The sequence below is a fragment of the Piliocolobus tephrosceles genome, unplaced genomic scaffold, assembly GCF_002776525.5.
Source record: "Piliocolobus tephrosceles isolate RC106 unplaced genomic scaffold, ASM277652v3 unscaffolded_155, whole genome shotgun sequence".
In the NCBI taxonomy this organism is placed as follows: domain Eukaryota; kingdom Metazoa; phylum Chordata; class Mammalia; order Primates; family Cercopithecidae; genus Piliocolobus; species Piliocolobus tephrosceles.
Window position 1 is genome coordinate 1 of NW_022297087.1, and position 5442 is coordinate 5442.

The following is a 5442-nucleotide window of genomic DNA, read 5'->3' on the forward strand; positions in this document are numbered from 1 at the left end:
TCAAGTTTTAAAAACATATCTTCACAATGTAAGTCACAGGCACACTAACAGTTCTATAATAAAACACCAAGTAGATTAGAATGTCCAAACTTACTAGAGAAGAAAAGTGGAATCAATGGCTATATTTTCAAATTGTAATCAACAGGAAATATAAGTTTTGAATTTTTTTCACCTTCATATTTCCAAGTTAATAGAATTAAACCAGAATACTCCATTCTTTCAAAGCCTCTATCCAGGCAAAATCTTCCTGTATTACTTCTCACTTTCAATGGATATAAAGCAGAGTCCTCCTAGGTACATTTTGTATACCTGCAAAGATGCAGAACTAAACACTTCTATCTGTTCAATATTAAAACAAAAGACCTGAAAACTCTGGATGGTGAAAGTAATACTTCAGCAGTAGCACCAAAGCCTCAAATATGAAAAGATGCTAAGAATGCCACTAGCAAACAAAAGGAGCTCAAGCCCGGGAGCAGTAGTTCACGCCTGTAATTCCAGCACTTTGACAAGCCAAGGTGGGAGGATTACTTGAAGTCAGTTGTTCAAGACCAGCCTGGGCAGCATAGCAAATTCACATCTCTATAAAATTTTTTTTTTTTAATTAGCTGGGCATGGTGGTACACACCTGTAGTCCTAGCTACTTGGGAGGCTGAGGTAGGAAAATTGCTTCAGCTTAGGAGTACGAGGCTGCAGTAGCTATGATCATGCCACTGCACTCCAGCTTTGGTGACAGAGCAAGACCTAGATATTTACAGTCTGTCCTGCTCCTATTTACATTAAAATCTCTAAGATAAATGCTTTCAATCAGCAGGATAAAAATTAAGTGAAATGTGACTTTGGAGGCTGGCCAGAAAATAGGCAATGGAGAAACAGGCACTTCCCACAAGAATAAAAATGGCCAATAAGCATATAGAAAAGATTCAAGGCTGGGTGTGGTGGTTCATGCCTTTAATTCTAGCACTTTAGGAGGCCGAAGCGGGTGGATCATGTGAGGTCAGGAGTTTGAGACCAACCTGACCAACATGGTGAAACCCTGTCTCTACTAAAAAATACAAAAATTAGCCAGGCACGGTGGTGGGCACCTGTAATCCCAGCTACTCAGGAAGCTGAGGCAGGAGAATTGCTTGAACCCAGGAGGCAGAGGTTGCAGTGAGCCGAGATCACACTGTTGCACTCCAGCCTGGGCAACAGAGCAAGACTCCATCTCAAAAAATAAAAAATAAAAATAAAAAAAGGTTCCAAAGCACTAGAAACCAAACAAATGTAATGAAAACAATGAGATTTTCTGCTTAAATACCAGCAGAGAGGACAAATGGAAGGGGGACACTGGAGCTCTGCCCCTGTTGGTGGGAGTATAAACTGAACCAATTTTTTCTGCAGGATAATTTGAACATTTCTACTAAAAATCTTAAAACTGTTTTATGTTATTTTCCTACAGAAATTCCACTTCTATGAATTCAGCCGAAAAATGCTTGCTTGAGTTCATTAAAATATATATGTAAGAAAATTTACTTCAGGGGTAGCAATGATTAACTTAATATACATCAAGCTTTTAAAAATGATGATGACAAGGATATATTTACTGCCATAGAAATATGCCCAAAACATAGTCACAAAAGACTATATATTATGATTCTACTTTTTAAAATGTTTATATGTATAAAGTATAAAAAGCAACAAACCAGAATGTTTTGCGTGGCATAATTAAATACTTTTCTTCATATTTTGTCTTCCAAATTATTACAAAAAGAATGCGATTTTCTTTATAATCAGGAAGAAGTATTGTTTTCATTTCATTATATTTAAATTTCTTTTCCTTATTTTTTCTCATGTGTGTATCACATGTAGAGAGCTTGAATCCCTACCTCTTGAGGTAAATCAGACCATTTCAGTCTCTGTCAACTTGCCTTTTCTGGACATTTCAAATCAATGGAATTATGCAATACGTGGTCTCCTGTCTGGCTTTTATACTTAGCTAACGTTTTTGAGGTTGGTCCATGACATATAATAGGTTTTGGTAATTTGTTCCTTTCACTACTGAGTAGAAGTCCATTGATGGATATACCACATTTTGTCAGCAGAGAGCATTTTAAACTTCGATTTCAACTTCCTGTGGTCTAAATGAAACCCTTGGAACACAGGACTTACAGGGAAAGCTGCTGTGCATGTCAAAATAACGCTTTGTCATCAGGAGCCTGAACTGCTGCAGACATTTTTGTTATTTCACAACTTCTTTTTTACAAGCAACTTTTGTGCTACTACAAATCAGAACTTTTGAAGCATCTGATACATCCATCAAGTATGAGCATGTGTCTGAGTGGACAAGTGAAACCATCTATGCTACACTGCGTATTTTTTCCTCCCCTAGACTGGACCAGGGAATCTCTCAGCTTTCTAGAGTACCCTTTCCCCACTGACAAAGCTGAACAGTATTAAAGACCCTGCTGCCTTCATTAGGCAGATTTGGAGGGGAGGCCCAGCAGCAAGGGTGGGAGGAAAAAGAGAGGGGAGCTTGTGGAACAGGAAGCCCCTGGGGTCCGCGCATGGCTCCCTGCTGCTGAGGATGTTGTGGATGGGGAAGTGCTGATGGTGTCCTGAGGCAGCCTAGCACCTCCACTGGGCCCAGAAGGTCTTGACTTTGGACACTTACCCATGTTCCAGAAGTGTTTAAAAGTTGTTTTTGCTTTTGTTCTTTTCCTAAATAATCATTACTTGGTAGTTAGTTATTAGTCGTTCTTTGGGAGAGGACAGGGCTTTAAAACTGAAGAACATAATTTTCATTAAAATATGAAAAATGGAAAAAAGTTACTTTGTAAACAATTTGCTATACAAACCAAATGGGAGCTATTGAGAATCTCAACAAAATGTTAAATGCATTTGCTGCTGTTAGAAGAAACAAAGAAAAAATTTAGAAGAAATAAAGATAAAAATTCATTTGCTGGCAGTACCATTTGCCTAAGGTTGGGTCGCTGTGTCATCATACTGTGGTGGGGGTATGTGTCGTGTATATGTGTGAAAATTTTCATCTCAGGATAGGTCATAATCTTAGCTGCAGTTTTCCTTCCAAATAGGGTTACAAAGTAGTAAAACATGGACTTGGAAGTGACAGACCTGAGTGAATCAGCACAGCTTAAAGAAAAATCCAATAAAACTAACTTTTAACAATCCTGAGGTTGGTTTTTGAAACAGATACAATTATTTACTCTAAGCATCTGGTTATGATCTTGAATCAATAATAAATACTGTCGTGACCCTTTTTTTTAATGGAAATAGACGTTTCATCCAGAAAACCCCGAAACACTGACTTTTTTTTTTTTTTTTTTTAAAGACAGGGTGTCACTCTGTTGCCCAAGCTGGAGTGGAGTGATGGATCTCAGTTCACTGCAGCTGGCCTCCCACCTCAGCCTCCCAAGTAGCTGGGACCACAGGCGCCACCGCTCCCGGCTAATTTATTGTATTTTCTGTACAGACAGGATTTTGCCATGTTGCCCAGGGTGTTTTCAAACTTCTAGGCTCAAGTGGTTCACCCACTTCAGCCTCCCAAAGTGCTGTGACTACAGGCGTGAGCCACTGGGCCTAGCCTGCAGTGACTTTTTAAAACTTAAGTTCAAGCATCTCTTCTTAACTCCTTTAATTGGAGGTATCTCTTCTCTTATTCTCATCTTTGGTGTTCCCCCAGAGTTCACTGCTGACTGGATGTACAACATACATTTCAAAGTCAAGGCTGCATGCAGTGGATCGTGCCTATAATCGCAGCACTTTGGGAGTCCAAGGCAGGAAGATTGCTTGAGTCCAGGAGTTCTAGATCAGCCTGACCAACATGCAGAAACCCCACCTCTACTAAAAATACAAAAATTAGCCAGGTGTGGTGCATGCCTGTAATCCCAGCTACTCAGGAGGCTGAGGCAGGAGAATCGCTTGAACACAGGAGGTAGAGGTTGCAGTGAGTCAAGATCATGCCATCGCACTCCAGCCTGGGCAACAAGAGTGAAACTCCATCTCAAAACAAACAAACAAAACAAAACACAAAAACAAGAACAACTTTCTCGTGGAATAGTCTATGTGCGCCACCTACTTAACCTACTGAACGAAACCCAGATCCTTTCTTATCCTCCCAGTGTGGCACTGTTTCAAGGTTCAGACTGTCCAGAAATAATAGGACTGGAAACAGCAAAGGCTATGCATTTGTGGAGTTTGAGTATGAGGATGTTGCCAAGATAGTTGCTGAAACAATGAACAACTACCTGTTTGGTGAAAGACTCTTGGAGAGTCATTTTATGCCACCTGAAAAAGCACAGAAAGAACTCTTTCAAGACTGGAATATTCCATTTAAGCAGCCATCATATCCATCAGTGACACATATAATCAGAATCAGCACTTACACAAAAGCTACAGATGGAGGAGTGATTTAAAAAGGAAAGAAGGATTACTCGGGAAGAAATTAGCCTAAGAAGGAAATGATTATGATGTTCCTTCTTTGATTTTACAGAAAATGGAAAGGATTTCAAAAACAAATCATCAGACATCTACAAAAGGCCAGGCTTTATGTAAGAAGAAGAAAAAGAAAAAAAAAAAAAAAAAGAAGAAGAAAAAGGTTTTAGGTACTCCTGAGAAGACTGTGGATACCCAGGGCCCCACACTGGTTTGTACATCAACGTTTCTGGAGAGATGAAAATCTGAAGTGGCTGAAATGAATGATGATGAAGATAATGAAATAGTTTTCAAACAGCCCATATCCTGTGAGACTCAAACACCTACACATTCACAGAAGAAAAAAAAAAAAGACAAAGAAAAAGCAATCCATGATTTTCAATGTATTATATATAAGATTTCTTCTGAAAAAATATTTTTATGAGAAAAATACAAAAAATTAGCTGGGTGTGGTGGCTCATGCCTGTAGTCCCAGCTACTCAGGAGGCTTAAGGGGAAGAATCACCTGAGCCCAGGGAGTTGAGGCTACAGTGAGCCATGATCATGCCACTGCACTCCAGCCAAGTCAAGTCATTACATTTATCTTAACCTATTCTAGGCTGACTTAAGTGGGATTTGTATTAAGAATACAATAGGCAACCTCACAGACATCTAAGTACAGAACTCAAAATAGGACCACACCATGGAAGGCCCGGGGTGGGAGGTGATTTTCCTCTCCTGCATGCCTTCACTCTGGACTTCTGCTCCATGCTTGTGCTCTGCTCTGCGGATGAACATTTGGCACGTGCTCCAGGCTCCTCCAGCCTCTGAGGCTTTGGCTTGCCCTGGCAGTACCCCTGGTCCCAGTGTTACTGGACGTTTCCATACAGATGCTCCTCTGCAAAAAAACTATCGAACACTCTCTGTGTCATTTCCAATGAGCAGTAGAGAGAATCTGATCTGCCTAGCAGTGGGGGTGGGAGCCCCTAGTTGTCCCTGGATTTGTAGTGCTGCCCTTTCCAGAGACTCAAG

General features: G+C 40.3%; 1 pseudogene; it reads left to right on the forward strand.

Annotated features, from left to right (window-relative positions):
* Window positions 1-4032: 4032 nt before the first annotated feature.
* LOC111535291 overlaps window positions 4033-5442 on the forward strand; it is a 5363-nt pseudogene continuing 3953 nt past the window's right edge.